General features: G+C 40.5%; 1 long non-coding RNA gene across 14 annotated transcripts in view; it reads left to right on the top strand.

Annotated features, from left to right (window-relative positions):
* The window catches only part of LOC134809341 (uncharacterized), a 61,060-nt gene that overhangs the window by 13,012 nt on the left and 25,532 nt on the right, over positions 1-22,516 (top strand). For 9 of the 14 annotated variants that reach the window (XR_010154824.1, XR_010154825.1, XR_010154821.1 and 6 more), the window contains exons 4-5: positions 82-182; positions 6,153-6,221. This is a non-coding gene — a long non-coding RNA (uncharacterized LOC134809341). Of the gene's footprint in view, positions 1-81; positions 2,441-6,152; positions 6,222-22,516 lie in introns of those variants that run through there. The other 5 variants (XR_010154816.1, XR_010154818.1, XR_010154815.1 and 2 more) reach the window with 1 other exon arrangement.

Raw genomic sequence — 22,516 nt, 5'->3', positions numbered from 1 at the left:
AATGGAGGCTGACCAAGCTGAGTGTCAGGAAGGTCATAGATGATGCAAACACTCTTTTCTCTTTTTGTAACTTCTCACTAGGCTGGATTGTGAAGGATATTTGAAAAGTATTTTAGAGTCCACCAGATCATCCATGTGAGTGACCATGCAGCAAAAGAAGGAGGGTCCTCTCAGTGATTAAGGTAACATAGTGATTAAGGTAAGTAGGGAAAGAGAGGCTTACTTTGCCCTGATTCTTGTCAGGGAGGCTCTTAGAGATGCCATTTCCAGAGCATAAGTGACAGGCCAGCACTTTCAAAGCCTGCAACTTATTCTATAATATATCCTTCTTAAAACAATTCATGTAGATTATATGCTCACCCAGTCTGGGATCACTCCTGCAGAAGATCAGAAGAACTGAAATATAGGTGACATAAGCTCCTGCTTTTGTAAATGTTTTGTTGAAACACAGTTGTGTTCATCCATTATTGTCGATGGCAGCTTTCATGCTACAGCAGAGTTGAGTAGTTGGGAGAGAAACCATATGGACCATAGAGTTTGAAATATTACTGTCTGGCCCTTCACAGAAAGTTTGCCAATTCCTGGCATAGGTTAAATAAATGTACTATATCCACAAATCCTCCTCTCCCCATTTTCCTTTCAATGGGACTTGCATTTACAGTTGATCCTAGAATGTATGGAATCTCATAGTAATCAGCTTGCTTCTGAATTTCTTCCCACTCAAATTAAGCTCACTCAGAAAGCACATTCACAAATTGGGCTACATATACAGAAGGAGCTATGTTTTATATGCCTCACTGTAGTCAACTCATTTATCCTATATGTATGGTTCCCCCATTTTTTCCTTCTTTTCAGGGGTAACTTTTAAACTTGAGCCATTCATGAGTATCCAAAAAGTTACAACTTATGTTTTCTAATTAAGACTTCATCCTTATTTTAGTATACTTCCCCTCTCTGGCTTTTTTTCATATTTCTGCAGATGTCTTGACCTTTCTGGGGAGTAAGCCCCCTTAGAAGATTAATTTTCTGTAGTTCTCTATTGAGGAAATACATGACATTTAGCTTTTTAATAATTTGATGCCATTCATTGAGTACCTACTGTGTGCTTTATGTACCCTGTCTCATTGAATTTTTACAAAAAACTGAAAGAGTTAGTTTTGTGTTATTACTACCTCCATCTCAAAGATGAGTCTTGGAAAGCTTAAGTAACTTTAGGTCACATTGTAATCAGTGGCAGAACTGGGACTTAAGAACATAATTCATGACTGCATTTTCTTTTCTTTCTTTCTCTCTCTCTCTCTTTTTTTTTTTTTTTTAAAGAGATAGCATCTCACTCACTATGTTGCCCAGACTGGTCTTGAACTCTTGGGCTCAAGCAATTCTTCCACCTCCGCCTCCCAAAGTGTTAGGATTATAGGCATGAGCCCTCATGCCTGCCCCTTGCATTTTCTATTTAAGTGATCTTGAAGTTTTTTTTTTTCCTTTTTAAATCTCGGAATTTGGCCTTTAGTAAGCATAGAATAGCAAAGTATAATACCTGAGCTGGGGAAAAAAGTCCTTGAATTCTTTAGGAAAGACTTAATTGGTGGGTACAAAGTGAAATGCTCACTGGAATCAGGAATCAGAAACCAGTTCTGATCACCTATCCCTATATATCCTTCTTCACTCTGCCCTGGCATATCATGGTTGATGTACATAGCAATGATCATCCCTTCTGTAATCCCACCTGACAGTTTAGAAGTGGATTGATAATACTCTTCTGGCTTAAAACCCTTCTTCTCTGGGCAGGTGTGGTGGCTCCTACATTATCCCAGCACCTTGGGAGGCCGAGGTGGGAGGATTGTGTGAGCCCAGGAGTTTGAGACCAGCCTGGGTAACATAGCAAGACCCTGTCTCCACAAAAAAATAAAAAATTAACTGGGCACGGTGGTGCTCACGCCTGTAATCCCAGCACTTGGGGAGGCCGAGACGGGTGGATCACGAGGTCAAGAGATCGAGACCATCCTGGCCAACATGGTGAAACCCCGTCTGTACTAAAAATACAAAAATTAGCCGGGCGTGATAGCAGGCGCCTGTAGTTCCAGCTATGGGAGGCTGAGGCAGGAGAATCAGATGAACCTGGGAGACGGAGGTTGCAGTGAGCTGAGATCACGCCACTGCACTCCAGCCTGGTGACAGAGTGACACTCCGTCTCAAAAAAAAAAAAGAAACGATCACATCCAGATGTCCTGTTACTGGAAGGGCACCATAGTTTATCCTGCACCTGACACTAATACACCTACTCTGGGAATTCTTCTACCTACAACTATTTATTTATCTGATCCCATCTGGTATTAAAGTTCTAAAAGTTAACAGAATTCTTAAAGGTTCCCAATGCCTCCCAGAAACCCCATCATCTCAAAATCACTAGCTATTAAAAGAAGCAAAAAAAAAAAAAAAAGGTGGCTCCTGACCTAGTCTCTTTGAGTATGAAGACCTATTTACTATGTAAAGCTGTCACCTGCCTTGAAAAGATTAAGACAGCAAGAAAGTTCTTAGAAAGTGGGTATGTGGCTGGCCTCAGATAAGGATAAATTGCTGAGAAGAAGGAGTTGGGGTTTTTTTGTGTTTTTTTGTTTCTTGTTTTTGAGACAGGGTCTTGCTCTATCTCCCAGGCTGGAGTGCAATGGTGCGATCACAGCTCACTGCAGCCTCAACCTCCCAGACTCAAGTAATCCTCCCTCCTCAGCCTCCCAAGTAGCTAGGACTACAGGATGCACCACCGTGCCCATTGTTTCTATAGCAGGGTCTTATAATATGACAGACACAATGGCCTCCCACAGAGAAATGAGCCATAAAAGGACCCTGTAAAAGCAAGGATGGCTCATTGTTTTAAGACAGCCAAATGTATGGCACTTGGAGAATTTCAAAGAGTAGAAGGCCTTCTTGATTGCACTCCCCTTTAACAGCCTTGCCTCTTATGGGGCTATGTGGAGCATTGAAATGGTTCACAAGTAAAGTGAAAAATGGTTATGCGTAGTGTGTCAGCCCCACCCTAAGCTCCCAGAGCCTCCATTCTGAGTACAAAGGTCAGTTTTCTTCTCGGGACAGGCCAAGGATGATGGGGTTTTAATTTCTCTCCTGATCCATGGCAAAGCATTCCTAAACTAGGCACTGGAAGTCTTGGTAACTGGAAAGAGACATTCACCAAGATGAGGAAGGCCAAAACCAAGTGCCTTATATAGTCCCTAGAAAGCATTTCATTTTATGGAACAATCTTTGGTCTCTCTCTCTTTTTTTTTGTGAGACAGTGACTCAGGCTGGAGTACAGTGATTAGGTCACTGCTCATTGCAGCCTCAACTTCCCGTGCTCAGGTGATCCTCTCACCTCAACTTCCCGAGTATTTGGGACTGCAAGCAAGCGCCACCATGCCCAGCTAATTTTTTGTATTTTTTTGTAGAGACGGGGTTTTCCCATGTTGCCCAGGCTGGTCTCAAACTTCTGGACTCAAGCAATCCACCTGCCTTCGCCTCCCAAAGTGCTGGGATTACAGGTGTAAGCTACCATGCCCAGCTCTGGTCTCCTTTCTTAATCCTGTTGAATAAGGAAGATTTTTTTTATCTGAACCCTCCTCTTACTCTTCTTTCTGTTCTCCTTCCATGATCACTTTGTCCATCTTCCTCTTTGTCATAGGCATGTCCTGTTTCTAATTCCCTTTCTCTTTTCTTTGGTAGGTTAGCCTTCGAGACTGCATTACACTCCCCAACTTAAAATCTTTTGATAACCCAGGCAGCTGGGTTATCCCCAATTTAAAGTCTTTTTGTTGTAGCTGTATGGCATTTATCTAGAGCATGGGGTACACACAGTAGGTTTCTCTCCTCTCTTTTTTAACATATTTATTATGTTTATGCATGTAAAGAGTTTGTTGTTGGCCAGGCCTGATGGCTCACGCCTCTAATCCCAGCACTTTGGGAGGCTGAGGCGGGAGGTCAGGAGTTCTAGAGCAGCCTGGCCAACGTGATGAAACCCTGTCTCTACTAAAAATACAAAAATTAGTGGAACAGGGTGGCTCATGCCTGTAATTGCAGCTACTCAGGAGGCTGAAGTAGGAGAATCACTTGAGCCTGGGAGCTGAGATTGTGCCATTACACTCCAGTCTGGGTGACAGAGGGAAACTCTGTTTCAAAATCAACAACAACAAAAAGTTTAAAAATTGGAAACCACCAAAAGGTAGTATTAAAAGGGAAATAAAAATTACTCATAATCCCAGAACGCAGTCATATGCTATTTTTAGTCTTATTTTATTCAGCCATTTTTCTCTTTACACAAACTTTTTTTTTTTTTTTTTTGAGATGGAGTCTCACTCTGTTGCCTGAGCTGGAGTGCAGTGGTGCGATCTCGGCTCACTGCAACCTCCGCCTCCTGGGTTCAAGCGATTCTCCTGCCTCAGCCTCCTGAGTAGCTGGGACTGCAGGCGACCGCCATTACACTCAGCTAATTTTTTGTATTTTTAGTAGAGACGGGGTTTCACCGTGTTCACTGGGCTGGTCTCGAACTCCTGACCTCATGATTCGCCCACCTTGGCCTCCCAAAGTGGTGGGATTACAAGCATGAGCCACTGTGCCCTCCCTACAGGTTTTAAAATCTATTATTATCTAAATATTCATTTTAAATGTTAATTTTAGTGTACTTCTTTGATTATTTTCTTTAGAGAAATTTCTGATTTCAGAACCAAGTTTATTAGCATTCACTGTATACATTAGCACCATTAAAACTAGCTAGACCCAAGAATCAGTACTGAATGGGTACCCCTTCTTTACTTTCCTCTGATTCACTCTACTCTGGTGCTCACAGCTAAGTAAGTATGTACAGCAATGGCCTGTCATTTGGTCGATTATCTTTTGTGCTCTGAAATGTCTTTGTTTTTTCATCTGCTCTCAATACCTCTATGCTCTGATCCTTTGTATATAAGGGTAACCATATTTGTTCTTTCCTGTGAAATAATAATTCTTTTCCTTCCATTCAGAGTAGCTGCCTGACTCATACAATGAATAAAGTCACATGGACTCAAAGAGTGGAGATGGAGGTCGGATGTGGTGGCTCGTGCCTGTAATCCCAACACTTTGAGAGGCTGAGGTGGGAGGATCGCTTGAGCTTGAGCACAGGAGTTTGAGATCAGTCTGGGCAACGTAGTGAGACCTCATCTCTGCCAAAAAATAAAAATTAGCTGAGTGTGGTGGTGCATGGCTGTAGTCTCATGTAGTCCCAGCTACTTGGGAGGCTGAGGTGGGGGGTCACACATACTTTTTGTTGTTACTGCTTCATCATTGGTTCTGATCACTCAGTGTTCTTTCCCTTACACCAGATCATAATACAGTATTCTGACTTGGCAACTTAGCTCAGTTTATTATGAATAGCCTTAATTAATTTGGTAAATTACTATGAATGAACATTTCATTCATTTTGCTAGGCCTAGGTTTTGCCAGCTGTTCCATTAAGGGACACTCTATGGCACGGGTTGACAAACTTTTTCTGTAAAGGGCTAGGTAGTCTCTCTATTCAACTCTGCTGTTGTAGCATGAAAACATCCATAGACAATATGGATACAAATGAGCATGATTATGTTCTGATAAAACTTGATTTACAAAAACAGGTAGTAGGTTGGATTTGGCCCAGGGGCCATAGCATGCTGACCCCTGCTCTACAGTATACATACACAAAGACTTTCAAACAAAGATGTATACAATAAAACAACCATTCAGAGTTATTTGATTCACAGTGTGTATAATATAATAAAAATAATACAGCTGTATTTGAGTCAGCACTGAAAAGTCTCTTGTGATCTGTGTCTTACGTGCATGAATTGCAGAATATTCATACAAATACCATGAATATTCTTCACAGGCCATGTTATTACCATCCCTTAGAGGAATCTCTTCCTTGTCATGGGTCTTTCTTTGTATGGCTTAGAAGTGATGTTGTCTTTATATTGTGTTATTTGTTCTTAACTTTACATTATCAGCTCTGGTGTGCTTACCTTTTTCACCAACGTGTCTTCTACCCTACTTACCTCATAAGTGAATCTAATACAGAGGTTATTTTGGATATAATCATTATCTTAACAGGCAAGATAGTGGGCTGTGCTATTTCAAACCCTAAATTTGGCTTTCAGGATTATGAAGTATTAATTCTTCCACTGATATCTCAAAAGGTGATCTGGACAAAGGAACAGGTATCTCAGGTAAGCAATTGTTGAATATGAAAGTAAATATTCTTCTTTGATCGTTTGTTGTATTTGTTATGTTTAATAGCTTTCCTAATAATGAACCAACTTTGCATTTCTAGAAGAAGATTCGTACTTTTTTGAGACGGAGTCTTCTTTTTTTTTTTTTGAGATGTAGTCTCGCTCTGTCGCCCAGGCTGGAGTGTAGTGGTGCAATCTCAGGTCACTGCAGCCTCTGCCTCCTGGGTTCAAGCAATTCTCCAGCCTCAGCCTCCCGAGTGGCTGGGATTACAGGTGTGCATCACCATGCCCAGCTAATTTTTTGTATTTTTTTTAGTAGAGACGGGGTTTCACCATGCTGGCCAGGCTAGTCTCGAACTCCTGACCTCGTGATCTGCCCACCTCAGCCTCCCAAAGTGTTGGGATTACAGGCATGAGCCACCACGCCCGGCCACATTCATAGTTTTCAAGAATTTTGAATTATATTTGCTAAATTTGATATTTCAAATTTTATTTTCTATTTTATTTATTATTTTTTTCCTTTATTTATTTATTTTTTTTGAGACAGGGTCTCACTCTGTTGTCCAGGCTGGAGTGTGGTGGTGCTATCATGGCTCACTGCAGCCTTGACCTCCCAGGCTCAAGGGATCCTCCTACCTCTCAGCCTCCTGAGTAGCTGGGACCATAGGTGTGCACCACCACACCCAGATAATTTTTGTATTTTTCGTAGAGACGGGGTTTCTCCATGTTGCCTAGGCTGGTCTCAAACTCCTGGGCTCAAGCTATTTGCCCACCTTAGCCTTCCAAAGTGTTGGGATTACAGGGTGAGCTACCATGCCCGGCCTTTTTCTGTGTTCAAAAGTGAGTTGTTTTGCGGGGGATGGCAGTCTTTTTCAATTGTTGATGTTAGGGTCGTTAATGAAATCTTTTGTTGCCTATTGTTTTAAACTGAACCAATCTCAAATATATCCCATGCCATTAAATATACTTTAATAACATCTTTTAAAAATTGGCACATAATACACCACTGCATGAATGTAAAAATTTAACTTGTATCTGATATTTGGAACCTTGTTTTAATTACTGCTCTTTTAATTGTGTGTAAATAGTGCTACAGTGAATAACTCTATAGATAAATTTTTGTACATATGTGTGTTTTATTTCCTGAGGTTGGATAAAATATATGGTCCTTCTATTAGTGTATAAGAATGCCCGTTTTTTTTTTTTAACTTTTTCACCAGTACACTATGTTAAGGTTTCAGAAGAATTTGCCAATTGTAAAGGTAAAAAATGGCCTTTGATATTTTAATTTGTATTTCTTTGATTCCTAACAAGATAGAACAGATAAAAATCTTGGGTCTTATTTTTGAGTTTATTTTTCACACTTAGTTTTAGTCTATCATATGTTGCAGATATTTCCCCCAGTTTGGCCTATAAATTATTAATTTGTATGTAGCTCAGATATCTTTTTCTTTATGGTTTATTCTCCACTTGCATTTTATAATAGGAAGATAAATATATTTTTTATAGTTCATAATTCCTTTATACTTTTTATTATTTTTTTAAATACAAATCTTTCCCATTGGGAACCTTTTTGGTGTGTGGTATGTAACTGATTTTTCTAAATGTTCAGCACATTCAGGGTTTGGGGGGTTGTAGTAAGGGTACTTGTGGAGCTCTCAACAGCAGGACTTTAAAAATCTTTTCTCCTGTGCTCTGCTTTTAACATGACTTAAATATTCTCTCAGCCTGTTTCAGTTTTCCTGCCATTGGCTTATGCTATCTTCTATGAGGGGAGTTAGCAAACTTTTTCTATAAAAAGCCCAATGGTAAATATTTTAGGTTTTATGGGCCATATGGTTTCTGCTCTTGTAGCATGAAAGCAGTCATAGACAATACATAAATGAATGAGTATGGCTGTGTTCCAACAAAACTAGTTACAGAAAAAGGTAGTGGGCTGGATTTGGTTTATTGGCGGTAGTTTGCCAATACCTGCTTTATGATACTGTACTCTTACAACTTCTGCTCACCTAGTTTCTGCTTCGTCATAGTGGGCTTTCTCATAGTTATGCCTCTGATTTTCCCTTGTAACTTCTTAGAATACCTTTTTCACCTCTCGTCTTTGCTACTGATTACCTGTTTCCATATTTCACAATTTTAAGTTTCCGAGAGCACAGGCGATAGCTAAATTAAGATGCTTTGCATGTTACCACTATTATGTACTTTGCTTGGCTGTCTACCCTGTTGCTTCAATATAACCAATTCCAAATAGCTGCATTCCTTTTGAGGGTCTCTTCCTTGCAATCCAGATTTCATTTGCAAGAAATGGGGTGATTTGGATCATTTTAAGGAAGTTTATGGAATTCAACTCTAGTGTGGTATCATTAATGTAATTAAGCTCTTCTCTCCTTATGCACATCATGTTGGTCCTACTACAGTTTGGTTTCCTCATACTCTGTCTTCCTCTAACCTCCTGGTTACTGAATACTTAGATTTTTTTTCTCATTCATAACTTGAGCTTTTGCAACTACTATAGGTGTGACCTTCCTTCTACATTATCTTTCTCTCTACAGACTATCGACTTTAGCTCTTGCTACTCTTCATGTTGCCAAGTTGTCATTAAACTGAGAATCTGATTCCCTGTGGGTTAAGTTTCCTGAGACCGCAGGGATAGTAGTTGCTATTTGGCAGGTCTAGGACATTTCCCCCTACTGATTACTATGTGCAAATGTATCTCTTTCCCTATTTATAATACAAAATTGCTTTAGCCCAACACAATCCAGCTACTATAAGTGTATCCAGAATCAAGCTCTAAAACTAGAATGCAACCCAGTCATGTAGCATCCAGAAGTACCTGAACCATCTTTGGAACTTGACAGTTTCACAGTTAACTCTGCAACCTTACTCTCCTTATATCCTGATGCTATTTTATATGCCTGTTAGGTTGTATCAGATCTACATTCTGATCTATAGTTTGGAGATTATAATTTTCTAAGTAACCCTTTGTGAGGTCACAGATACTTTTTGTTTGTTACTGGTTATAGGCATTATTGGTTCTCATCACTCAGTATTCTTTCCCTTTTCCCTTACACCAGATCATAATATAGTATTCTCTCTCTCTTTTTTTTTTTTTTTTTTGGAAACAGGGTCTTGCTCTGTTGCCCAGGCTGGAGTGCCGTGGTGCAATCTTGGCTCACTGCAACCTCCGCCTCCCGGCTCAAGTGATTCTCTCACCTCAGCCTCCCAAGTAGCTGGGAATACAGGCGTGTGCTACCATGCCCAGCTCATTTTTGTATTTTTTGTAGAGATAGGGTTTCACTATGTTACCCAGGCTGTTCTCAAACTCCTGAGCTCAAAGCGATCTGCCTGCCTCAGCCTCCCAAAGTGCTGGGACTATAGGCATGAGCCACCATGCCTGGCCCATAATATAGTATTCTGACTTGACAACTTAGCTCAGTTTATTAGGAATGTCTTTATTTAATTAATTTGGTAAATTACTAGGAATGTAGTAGTTTACATTACTGCTATGAACTCCCTTCTTGCTACATACTCACTTCCTCATTTCTATTCTTTATCCCATTGCTAATGGATAGTTTCTGCTTATTTATTTATTTATTTATTTTTTAACTAATAGAGACAGGGTCTCGCTGTGTTGCCCAGGTTATTATTGAACTCCTGGCCTCAAGTGATCTTCCTGCCTTAACCTCCCAAAGTGCTAAGATTACAGGCATGAGCCACCATGCCTGGCCAGTTTTTGCTTATTTATAGCTTCTGACTCCTGTGCCTATTCCTCACAAGTTGATCTTATTTAAATCTTTCATGCTTCTTACGTAGCTGTGGTATGTTCTTTTACCATGTATCCGTTCACTTCAGCTGAGTTTCTGTTCTTCTGTTTTTCCCAATTGCAAATTTAATCTAATTTTCTCACGTCATCCTTGTTTGGGGAGGGCTTTCATGTCACAAGTCATAGGCTGTTGATCAGCGTGTAGACATATGCTTTTGAGTCTGAGCCTTACTTTCCCTTGGTCTGATCAACTTTGGATTTGGAGGAGGGGTAGTTGGTCATAAGAATGCTTTCTTAGCAGGCTTGTTTGCCTGGCTAAGAAAGTTTTTCTTTAGAAAGATTTTGGGTGTGGGTAACACTATGACACATTCACTCTATCTGGTTTAGCTCTTTAAAGCTGCTTGATCGCAGCATCTACCAAGTCTCTTAAAGACTCACCTTCCCCTGGGTAAAAGTTCTAAAAGTTCCATGATATCACAAGCTGGTTTGCACAACATCGTCAAAACAAAGAGGATTCTCTTCAGGTTCGTAGCCAGCTTCCTAAACTGCATTCCTCTTAGGGGGCTGTTCTGCTTCTTACTATTGGTTAGGCACTTGAGATTGCTAGAAACAGATTCTCTATTGAGCTCACATAATGACAGGTTATTTGCAGGCCACCTGTGGGGAAATAGTGGTGACTTGGATCACATGCAGTTTCACATACAGGTGATCTTTTGTATCTGTGTGTTTCACATCTGTGGATTCAGCCATCTGTGGATCAAAAATATTTGGCTAAAAAATATGGATGGTTGTGTCTGTACTGAACATATACAGACTTTTTTTAGTTGTTATTCCCCAAACAATAGAGTATAACCACTATTTACATAGCATTTATATCGTATTAGGTATTATAAGTAATCTAGAGATGATTTAAAGTATATGAGAGGATGTGTATAGGCTGTATGCATTTACTAGAATATTTTATGTAAAAGATTTGAATATCTGCGGGGGATTCTGGAACCAGTTCCTCTGTGGATACCAAGGGACACCTGTTTAGGGGGACCTTAATGTGATTATGCCTGTTAGGGATGGGAACTGGATTCAGAGAAGCTCTAGAAAACTCAGCAGCCAGAGCTTGTACATCTTTCCATTAGCATTGTGCCATTTATTTAACTGAGCTACTTTGTCTCTCTGCGTATCTTTTTTTTTTCTTTGAGATGGAGTTTCGCTCTTGTTGCCCAGGCTGGAGTGCAATGGCACAATCTCGCCTCACCACAACCTCTGCCTCCTGGGTTCAAGCGATTCTCCTGCTTCAGCCTCTCAAGCAGCTGGGATTACGGGCACCCGCCACCACGCCTGGCTAATTTTGTATTTTTAGTAGAGACGGGGTTTCTCCCTGTCTTGAACTCCTGACCTCAGGTGATCCGCCTGCCTCAGCCTCCCAAAGTACTGGGATTATAGGTGTGAGCCACTGTACCCGGCCTCTCTGCTTATCTTTGGTGTCTTATAATTTCTGCTTTTTAAATATTGGCTTGCCCATCCACTTTGTTTTTTCTCCATCTCTCTTTTTTTTTTTTTTGAGACGGAGTCTCGCTCTGTTACCCAGGCTAGAGTGCAGTGGTAAGATCTCAGCTCACTGCAACCTCTGCCTCCTGGGTTCAAGTGATTCTCCTGCCTCAACCTTGAATACCTGGGATTACAGGCACCAGCCACCATGCCTGGCTAATTTTTATATTTTTAGTAGAGATGGGGTTTCACCAAATTGGCCAGCCTGGTCTCGAACTCCTGACATCAGGTCATCCTCCCGCCTCGGCCTCCCAAAATGCTGAGATTACAAGCATGAGCCATTGCGCCTAGCCCTCCATCTCATATTTTTAGCCTATTTATAGGTTCTGCTTACTTATGGCTTCATCTTCCTCATAAGTTTTGCTTGCTTATGACCCTCTTGACCTCACCTCTGCATTGTGTTGGCTTGCTGTGTATCCTTTCAGCTTCAGTTTCCTTTGCGAACTGTGATTACTTTTAATAGCTCGATTCCAATTCCTGAGAAGACAAATTTACTAGGCCTGTTGTATCCCAGTTTAGTTAAGATATTTATATACCCACAGCAACAGTTTGTGGATCTTCACTTTTGTTTTCTGCCATTAATATGATGATTACCCTGTTTTGCTGCTTTTACTTTGCTTGTTTCTTATAGCTTAGCTTATAAAGTATCCATTAACAACTGACTGTTGGACTTCTCTCTCTTTGTTTCAAGGACTGCAATTGCAAATGCCTGTAGGATCCAGATGCCATAAATGTATAAGATGGTTCTGGTGTTCTCTCTCTTTGTTTCAAGGACTGCAATTGCAAATGCCTGTAGGATCCAGATGCCATAAATGTATAAGATGGTTCTGGTGTTTTCTTCTTTTCTTGAAACACTGTCTTGTGTGTGTGAGGGGGGTGATCTTTTGTTCAGTCATTTTTGATAGAGACATTAGAAGAGCGATTTCTTTAAAATACAAACAAGGGTGCAAATGGGATGGTAAAGGGCAACTGACGCTACTAGGAGGACAGTAGGGAGTGTTTGACATTGTGTGTAATTGGGACATACATATTTCCTCCAAAAGGGAAGACTTTAGTACTTCTGCTGATTGTTGCCTAGTGGAAATGTCTGCCTAAGATTACCAGTTGTCTACAAAAAGCCTGATTGGCTTCAGGTTTTTTTTTTTTTAATTTAGATATGATTTAACGTATATGATAGGATGTGTATAGGTTGTATGCAATTACTAGAACATTTTCTATAAAGGTCATGAATATCTGTGGTGGATCCTGGAACCAATGGGGTTGGGAGGGCAGCTTCAATTGTTTTAAAATGTTTCAGGCCAACAGAATATGCTTATAAATGCTTTTATAACCTCATAGCTTCTGTTTCTTTATAGTTTTGGCTTATTTGTAATGTTTCCTTTTTCTCATGTGGTACGAAACATGGGTATGTACCATTACCTCTTCAACTCAGCCAGTGGCTTGGCAGTTTCCCTTGTGCAGTGTTTAAAACTGGGCCACAGTTTTGAATGCAATTGTGGATATTAAAATGAAATAGATTAGGAAAGAATAGATTAAGATAGAATACAGATAAGAAAATAAGAAAATATCAGCCTTCATCTGGCAAAGAAAATACCAGCCTTCATCTGGCAAAGGGCATCATCAGGCATCACCAGGAGGTGCTCTGTATCCACAGGTTCCCTATCTGTGGGTTCCACCACCACTGATAAAAAATATTTGGAAAAAAATACAACAATGCAAAATAATACAAATTTTAAAAAATACAATATATTTATGTGGTTTACATTGTATTCGTTATTATAAGTAATCTAGAGATGATTTAAAGGGACGGGAAGATATATGTAGGTTATATGTAAATATACCATTTTATATAAGGAACGTGTATATCCATGGATTTTAGAATCTGTAGGGATTCCTGGAACCAGTCTTCCATGGATACTGAGGGATGACTGTATTGTTCTGTGAAATTTTTGTCCCAGCTACATATTTGTATGTATGTATGTTTTTGGTCCGGTATAATTGTATAATATTTCTTACTATGGGTTAAACAACTTTATAAGACATTGTGAGGAACCTGGTATCCTCTGGACTAGATCATTCCCGTAGACAGTTCCATTGTGCACACATAGTATTTCGTTAAAATCAGGTGACTGTTTAAAAATTAAAAAGATTTTAGATAAAAATCTAGATTTTTACTTTCTCCTGAAATATCAGAAGATGGGGTCTAAATTCACACTGAGGCCAAGCAGTGGTAGGCTCATTTTAAAGAAGGGCTTTCTGCTCTCTGGTTTACCCCATTGTATACTAATTAGCCTGGTCTTACTTTTATATATTACCTGAATAGCCACTTAGGGCATTTTGAACACGTGGCTTGCATTGCTTTGTCTTTTTGAAATCCGCTGTGGCAGGCCCAAACCTTGCCTTTGGTGGGCTTAAGTAAGGTCTGGTTTCCAGTACAAAGGCAAAGGCAAATGAGGATTATTAGTATTCCATTTTGCCCTGTGGATATTCCCAGTGCTTTCTACTGGAAACTCACAACCAATTCTGAATATGCCACATACTGTGTGATTTGCCCTTGCTGTCCAACCCTGTTCTTGCTGCCATTTAAAAACAATCAGGCCAGGTGTGGTGGCTCATGCCTGTAATCCCAGCACTTTGGGAGGCCAAGGTGGGTGGATCATTTGAGCTCTGGAGTTCGAGACCAGCCAGGGCCACATAGCAAGACCTCGTCTCTACTAAAAATTAAAAAAAAAAAAAAATTAGCTGGGTATGGCGGTGGTTCATGCCTGTAATCCTAGCACTTTGGGTGCCAAGGCGGGAGGATCGTTTGAGCTCAGCAGTTCAAGACCAGCCTGGGCATCATAGTGAGACCCTGTCTCTATTTATAAAAAAAATGAAAAAAAAAAAAAAAAAAAGAAAACAATCAGGCCAGGTGTGGTGGCTCCTACCTATAATCCCAGCACTTCAGGAGGTCAAGGTGGGTGGATCACTTGAGCCCAAGAATTTGAGACCAGCCTGGGCAACCTAGTAAGACCCCGCCTGTACTAAAAAGTTTAAAAAGCATTAGCTGGGCATGGTGGCTGGTACCTGTAGTCCCAGGCTGACGTAGGAGGATAGCTCGAGCCTGGGAGGTGGAGGTTGCAGTGAACCATGATAGTGCCACTGCACTGAAGCCTGAGCAACAGAGCGAGACCCTGTCTCCAAAAAAAAAAAAAAAAAAAAAAAAAGAATCACGTACGAGGAAGAGGTTGTGAAGCTATACATAAGACAATTGGCAATCTTGTATTTCACAAGAATCTAATTAGAGAATTTGGGTGGCCAATCCCCTCAGCATAGTAAGGGAGTCAAGGAAGCTTTTAAGAACCTCATCAGTTTTCTACCTTCCCTGAACAAGTGTCTCTTATTTGTAACTAAATTTGTCAGCTTAACAGTAAGCAGTAACTGGTATTAGACTCAATTTTTCAACTAGATTTGTAATTTGGCACAGTAATGAAATCTTAAGCCCATGCACCTATTCTGGGCTTCTTGTTTGTTTGTTTTGAGATGGAGTCTAGCTGCATGCAGCTGGAATGGAGTGGCACAATCTTGGCTCACTGCAACCTCTGCCTCCCGGGTTCAAGCGATTCTCTTGCCTCAGCCTCCCGAATAGCTAGGATTACAGGCACACACCACCATGCCCAGCTAATTTTTGTATTTTTAGTAGAGATGGGGTTTCACCATGTTGGCCAGGCTGGTCTCCAACTCCTGACCTCAAGTGATCCGCCTGCCTCAGCCTCCCAAAGTGCTGGGATTACAGGCGTGAGCCACTGTGCCTTGCCACCTATTCTGTTTTGAACTTCATTTTCCTAACAACATCCTGAATTACTGAGCTTTTGTATCACTTCATGTTAAAGTTTTCATTCTTATGTACCAAAGTACTAATTTGAATTTGTAATGAGTCTGATGGTATATTTCAATTTTTTGCTTTGAGGGACTAGCTGCTACATTGCAGAATATCTTATATCCCTGACTGCTTTCCACTAAGTGTCAGTGGTGACCCCAATCCAATTATTATGACAACTGAACATGCTTATGCATCCCTCATGCCTTTATTTTTTATTTTGGGAAATCTTTCAGCTTCAGTTTTTGCTGATATTTATGTGATTCTTTGTTCTGCAATTCAAATTTCTGGGAGCCAAACAGTCTCCTTGGTTCAGATTACTGTTTTTTGACTAGAGCTTCTCACTTCAGATTCTGTCATAAGATTATGGCTTAACCTATGGTTGTCCTTTGATTTGGTGCCATATGAAATAAAACATTATTTTCTATGGCTATGTATTAAGAATTTTGTGCAATTCTGTTTTTCTTAGAAGGCTGAGGGTGTGTTGTCAGACACCATGACTGATGTGACAGGTGTATTTTATTATGCGGCCGCCAGGCAGACAGGCATTTCTTCATATTTATATATTACTTAAATTTAATATTATTTACATAATTTTTTTTTTTTTGAGACAGAGTCTTGCTCTGTCGCCCAAGCTGGAGTGCAGTGGCACGATCTCGGCTCACTACAACCTCTGCCTCCTGGGTTCAAGCGATTCTCCTGCTTCAGCCTCCTGAGTAGCTGGGATTATAGGCACCCGACATCATGCCTGGCTAATTTTTGTATTTTTGTATAGATGGGAGGTTTCACCATGTTGGCCAGGCTGGTCTTGAACTCCTGACCTCAAGTGATCCGCCTGCCTTGGCCTCCCAAAGTGCTGGGATTACAGGCGTGAGCCACCACGCCTGGCTATTTACATATTTTTAAACTAGAGCCCCTTAACATATTACAATTTTCATGTATGGAATCTCTAATGTATTCACCCCTGCCAGTCTAGATAGTAACACAAATTGCTGTCTAGTTCTTGTGTCCCAGAATGATGGTATGGGGTAGCCTGAAGCATGAGCCAAATTAATAGAAACAGAAAGTAGTTGCCAGGGGGTGTCAGGGTTGTTGCCAGGGGCCGGGGGAGGGGGAAAAGGGTCATTGTTTAATGGGAATAGAGTTTCAGTTTTGCAAGATGAAAAAGTTCTGGAGATTGGTTGTATAAAAATGTGAATATACTTAATACTACTGAACTGTATATACTTAAAGTGGATAAAATGGTAAGAAAAATAGAGCAACAATATTTCACTAAGTAGGCAGTTTACACTGAATATCCTTGGGGACATCAGAATATCCTTGAGAATATTAAAATACAGCATCTTCAAACAAAAGTAAGTTAAAGGACTATCTTTGATGCAGCCTCCCAGTTCTCTATATCAGGGTCCAGCAAACTGGCCCAAGAGCCAAATCTGGCCAACCGCTTGTTTTTATACAGTCTGTGAGCAAAGATTGTTGTTTACATTTTTTAATTGTTGAAAAAAAATCAGAATTATAAAACTTAATTACATCAAAATTACAAGAAATTCAAGTGTCAGTGTCCATAAATAACGTTTTATTGGAACACAGTCACATTCATTCATTTTTTTTTTTTTTTGAGACGGAGTTTTGCTCTTTTTGGCCATGCTGGAGTGCAATGGTGTGATCTTGGCTCACCGCAACCTCCGCCTCCCGGGTTCAAGTGATTCTCCTGCCTCAGCCTCCCAAGTAGCTGGGATTACAGGCATGCGCCACCACGCCCGGCTAATTTTGTGTTTTTAGTAGAGACAGGGTTTCTCCATGTCGGTCAGGCTGGTCTCCAACTCCTGACCTCAGGTGATCCACCTGCCTTGGCCTTCCAAAGTGCTGGGATTACAGGCGTGAGCCACCGCACCCGGCCTCATACTCATTCTTATGTGTGTCATGTATCGCTGCTTTTATGCTACAGTAGCAGAATGGAGTAATTGGGACAGAGACCATATAGCCTACAAATCCTAAAATATTTGCTGCTTGGCCATTAATAAAACATTTAAAGTCAGACTATTACAAAAGTTGCCAGGTCCCTCACAGCATCATCTTTGACAGCTTTAAATGCCTAATTGGCAGCCTTGTCATGGACTAGTAGGTACTATTATCATTCTGTTCTCTTATGTTTGGTGGGGATTCTTATTTCCTTACTCCTTACTGTGACACTTTAACCACTTCCAGAAAACTCATTCTTGGTGAGCTTCAGTTGTGGCTGAAATCCCTTTAGCAATTTCTATAGGCTCTTGTATTGTTAGGAACCAGACATCTCTTGGGCCAGCCAAGCAGTTGGGACCACCTAAGCAATTTGGACCACCCATGGCTGGGCTTGGTCAGCCTCTAAGATGGACAGGGATCTCATAAGAATTCAAGTAAGGAATTTGAGTAAAGACAATTAAAATTTAAAGAAAATTTTTAATTCAGTTTCCTGAGTTTGGAAATTAGTTCCAAGACAGATCTGGGAATGTCAGCGCAAGAGTTTGTGTCATCCATCCTAGTATACCACCTTTAACATTTTTTAATTCCTCTGTGTGTTTGTTCAGTGCCTTCCTCATTGTTGACTCAACCTTTACTTTACCTCCTAGCTTAGTCTGCATTCTGCTTCCCCTTCAATTTTCAGCTATTCATAATTAAATGTTGCTTGTTGCCGCAGTGTATGAGATAGTGCCCAAAGGTATTTATTTCATGTTTTCCAACTTTCTTGCATTTCACAGATTCTATTTATTTTGCATTTCATAGACTTTATTCCTTAGTGTAAGAATTTCAGTGGCATAACTCTGCCCTGCTTGGGAGTCACTTTTTGAATCTTTTAATGATATATAATGGCACTTGGAAAGTGTCCCCCACACCTGATACTTTCTGCTTTGGACTACAAGGCAGATCGTATTCTAAAAATCATTGCTGTCTAGGACTGCTTCCCAGAACTATGTTCTCCAAAACTATAGGTGGAACAGTTTACCTTAGATGGGAATGTGAGTGTGGCCACCACTTGATTCAGATGTGTTCATATTGCATTTCTACATCTTGGCCGCTAAGCACATGTGCCCTTCATCTTACATATACATTTCTGAAGATGCTTCTGTTTATACTGTTCCAACTCTTACTGAAGCAGCAGTGTTAGAGAGAATGTCAGCCAGATGCTATAGTCTGAAGTAATGTCATGAGACCGTTTTAGAAATTTACCTGCCACTTTCACAAGCCCAGGAGGCGGAGGCAGGAGTATTGCTGAGCCCAGGAGTTGAAGACTGCAATGAGCTATGATCGCGTCACTGCACCCCAACTTGGGTGATAGAGCAAGACCCTGTCTCAAAAAAAAAAAAAAAAGTAAAGAGATACTAATAAATAATTCAGATAACACATAAAGAAATAAATATAGTTAAGATAAGCTATAATCTTGTCACTCAACTAAAACTATGAAACTTTTGGTGTATAGACTTTTATTACTTTTATTTTTTTGAGACAGTCTCAGTCTGTCACCCAGGCTGGAGTGCAGTGGCAAGATCTCGGCTCACTACAAACCCTGCCTCTCAGGTTCAAGCTATTCTCATGCCTCAGCCTCCTGAGTAGCTGGGCTTAACAGGTTTGTGCCACCACACCCAGCTAATTTTTGTATTTTTTAGTAGAGATGGGGTTTCTTCATGTTGGCCAGGCTGGTCTCAAATGCCTGGCCTCAAATGATCTGCCTGCCCCGGCCTCCCAAAGTGCTAGGATTACAGGCATGAGCCACCGCACCTGGCCTTTGTATAGATTTTTAAATGCTAGACTTCTTTGATATTATTGAGCATATATTTTATCTAATTATGACACCTGTTTTGATTCTGTGCTTAATTAAGCAATTTTATGATTATAATTTGGCTATAGGAAAAGAATGTATGCTTTATATGGAAACAAGTATTCTGGTTACATTGATGGGTATATTGTAGTAAATTAATAAACTGGCACATTGAAGATTATTCACCTTCTTATGTCAGCTGTGATGATTGTCCTTATAATTTATCTTTGCACAGTTGACTAATTGTTTCCTTACCAAATGTAATTTTAGTCATAGAAGGTGCAGTGAATACTCTCAGGACTCTGAAATATGGTTCATACCCATGGAAAAAAGCCTAACAAAAATACCGATAGCATGGTTCCAAAGCAGGCATGAGGAGGAATATGCATTTGGAGGTGTTAGAGAAGATAATATGATAATAATCAGTTACTATAGTTTTGTTAGGAGAACCTCCCTCATTTTTTAACTGTACCTAGATAACGAACTTTGTCAGTTTATTTTTTTTTTAATTTCTTAATTTTTTGAGATAGGGTCTCTCTCTTATCACTCAGGCTGGAGTGCAGTGGCATGATCATGGCTCACTATCCTCAACTTTTCAGTCTCAAGTAATTCTCCCACCTCAGTCTTCTGAGTAGCCAGGACTACAGACATGTACCACCATGCCTGGCTAATTTTTTGGATTTTTTTTTGTAGAGACGGGGTTTCCGCCATGTATCACAGGCTGGTCTCAAACTAGGCTGGTCTCAAACTCCTGGGCTAAAACAGTTCACCCGCCTGAGCCTCCCAAAGTGCTGGGGTTAGAGGTCTGAGCCACCGCACCCAGCCAACTTTGTCATTTTAGAGATAGCAGCATATGCTTTATCTTGGTCCTGAGGCATGGTTGCTGGAGGTCAAGTCTATGCAGTTAGCTACGATGGGCCACGGAAAGATTCTAAACTTCTTGTAGTCATCCAAGTAGGTGGATTGCATGCACTATTTGTAATTGAAAAGTATGAGTTCCTGTTTTTTTTGTTGTTGTTGTTGTTGTTTTTGGTTTTAAGGAGCTGAGAGTTTAATAGGCAAGAAGGAAGGGAGAAGACAGAAGGAAGAAGCTCCCCCTATACAGAGGCAGAGGGAGGGGGGATACAAAGCCGAAAGAGGAGGTCCCTACCTGCTAACCATACCAGCCAGGTATATATGCAGAGGCTGGAGGAGGCGGTGTTTGATTTGCATAGGGCTCAGGGGATTGGTTTGATTAGGCATTTCATTCACATGGTCCATGGAAAAAGCTGGCCCTCCCACTCTAGCCTTTTAATATGCAAATGCAGGGTGTCACGATGGTCTACACACGTGGGGATATGTGGGGGTGGCCATGTTGCCAGGAACCTGTGGGGAAAGGGCAAGAAGGCCCGGGGAATCTCCATGTTTGGGTGGGCCCAGTTTCTAATGGCCTGCATTTGCATATCAGTGGTTGCTGGCCTGGCTCTGAGAGCCAGGGCTTTGCAAGAAACTTTTCCAGAGGTGCTTTAACAAACAAAAACTTCCCAAGGACCCCTTTTCCTACAACATTCCTCCCTGTGGAGATGCCACACTAACTGCTGTTAGGGGGTTTGGGGCGATGACTCTTTCTGGCTACTTCCTGCTGAAAAGGGGCATCGAATGGGGAACAGCAGTTAAGGCTCCTTCTGGGGTCGATCTAAGGATCCTCGGAAGAATGGCGTGTGGTTCAGTTTACAGCACCATTTGACGTTTGATTGCTTCTAGGGGAGAAGAAACAATTTGAGTTATAATATTGAGTATACAGGGTCCAAATATCAATACAAGACATATAAGCAAGAGAGTGCGTAATAAAGGGGTTAACCAATTCCATAAAGAAGACTGGAATTTATTAAAGAGGGATTGTAGCCACTCGGGCTGAAGCTGGCATTTTCCCTGAGCCTGTCAATAATTTTGATTTGATTTCTAAGTACCCGTAGATTTTCCTCTACTTTACTAGAGTTGTTAATCCAAAAGCAGCATGTTTCATTTAAAACTACATTACTAAACCTAATAAAAAGTCCTAGCAGACTCAGTGATAGTAAAACTTTCATGCTTCCTTTTTGTCAACTATTATCCCTGCTATAAGGATAATAATTAAGCAAAATACTACAGCAATGGAAACTCTCTGTCCAATATTTCAGTTAGAAGGTGGTACCATGTGTAACGCTATTGCAAATAGTAGGGTGAGGACAGCAGTTCCCACAAATGTGGTGTGGCAGGTAATTTCCATCTAAAATTTTACTTGTCAAGATATTAGAATTCCCCTTTGGGGGTCTATGAAGTTCCCTGGTTTTATTTTCCCAAACAGAAACCTCCAGGTTATGGGCACTTACTTTAATTATCTGGCAGAATTTGCAAGATAATTGCCCAGAACTAGCATATTGATTCACATTTTTACCTTACCCATCCCTATTTTATTCCAAGCTGCAGAAGATCACCACGTGATTCACAGGAATAAGCAGGGTTAGTCTAAAACATAGGCAAAAAGCTTAAAAACAATTAATGAGAGTAGGCTTTAATGACAAATTATGATAAGCTTTGGGGCAAAATTTTTCTCTCCAGTCCTCATTTTTGGTAAAAACTATGAATAAACTTTAGTCTTATACTTGGCCTGATTATTTGCATAAAGTGCAGCAAGAATGGTTATTTTTACATAGGCCTTTTGGATTGGCTTTGATGAAACTCTGTTCCACAAGGAATTTCAGATAAGACTTAAAGCCGAGCCCAGCCATGGGTTGTATCCTTTAATACCTGTGAGTTGGGTGATCCTCTCCTTTTGAGTTCCCAAGATAAACTCTGAGCTTCTATACCTGTTAGAAAGTGACATTCTTTACTGACCACAGGTTAGGAACCCTGTGTGGGGACTGTGCAGACAAGGTATGAGGCCAGTTCTCCACAAGGGGCTTTTATTGGCTTTGCACGTCAAGCTTGATTCCTTAAAGGGAAACACACCCTTTCAGTCAAAGCCTTGGTAAAATAACCAGTTTTTCCAATTGTGTCCTGTTGACAAAGAAAAATGGATTCGTATTGCACTGATGCAAACAACTATATTGCCATAAGTTAAGAGTACTCACAGATAGTTTCCAAATTCTAGGGGAACCAGGCAGAGAAAAGTAAACATGCTCCAAATTTTGTTCACAGGGGTATACCTTACTCAATCATTAAAGGCCATAAATAGTTTAAAATAACTTCCCTTGACTCTGAAAATCAAAACAAGGATTAGCAATATTCCAAGCAACAGTCAAAAAGGTTGCTTTAACTTTCTGAGTGTAGTCCACTTAGTTAACTTTTGTTTTGCTTGGTATTTGTCA

This window comes from Pan troglodytes, chromosome X, assembly GCF_028858775.2.
Source record: "Pan troglodytes isolate AG18354 chromosome X, NHGRI_mPanTro3-v2.0_pri, whole genome shotgun sequence".
Taxonomy (NCBI): Eukaryota; Metazoa; Chordata; class Mammalia; order Primates; family Hominidae; genus Pan; species Pan troglodytes.
Note: the sequence above shows the minus strand (reverse complement) of the source record. Positions and strands in the feature narration are given on the sequence as shown.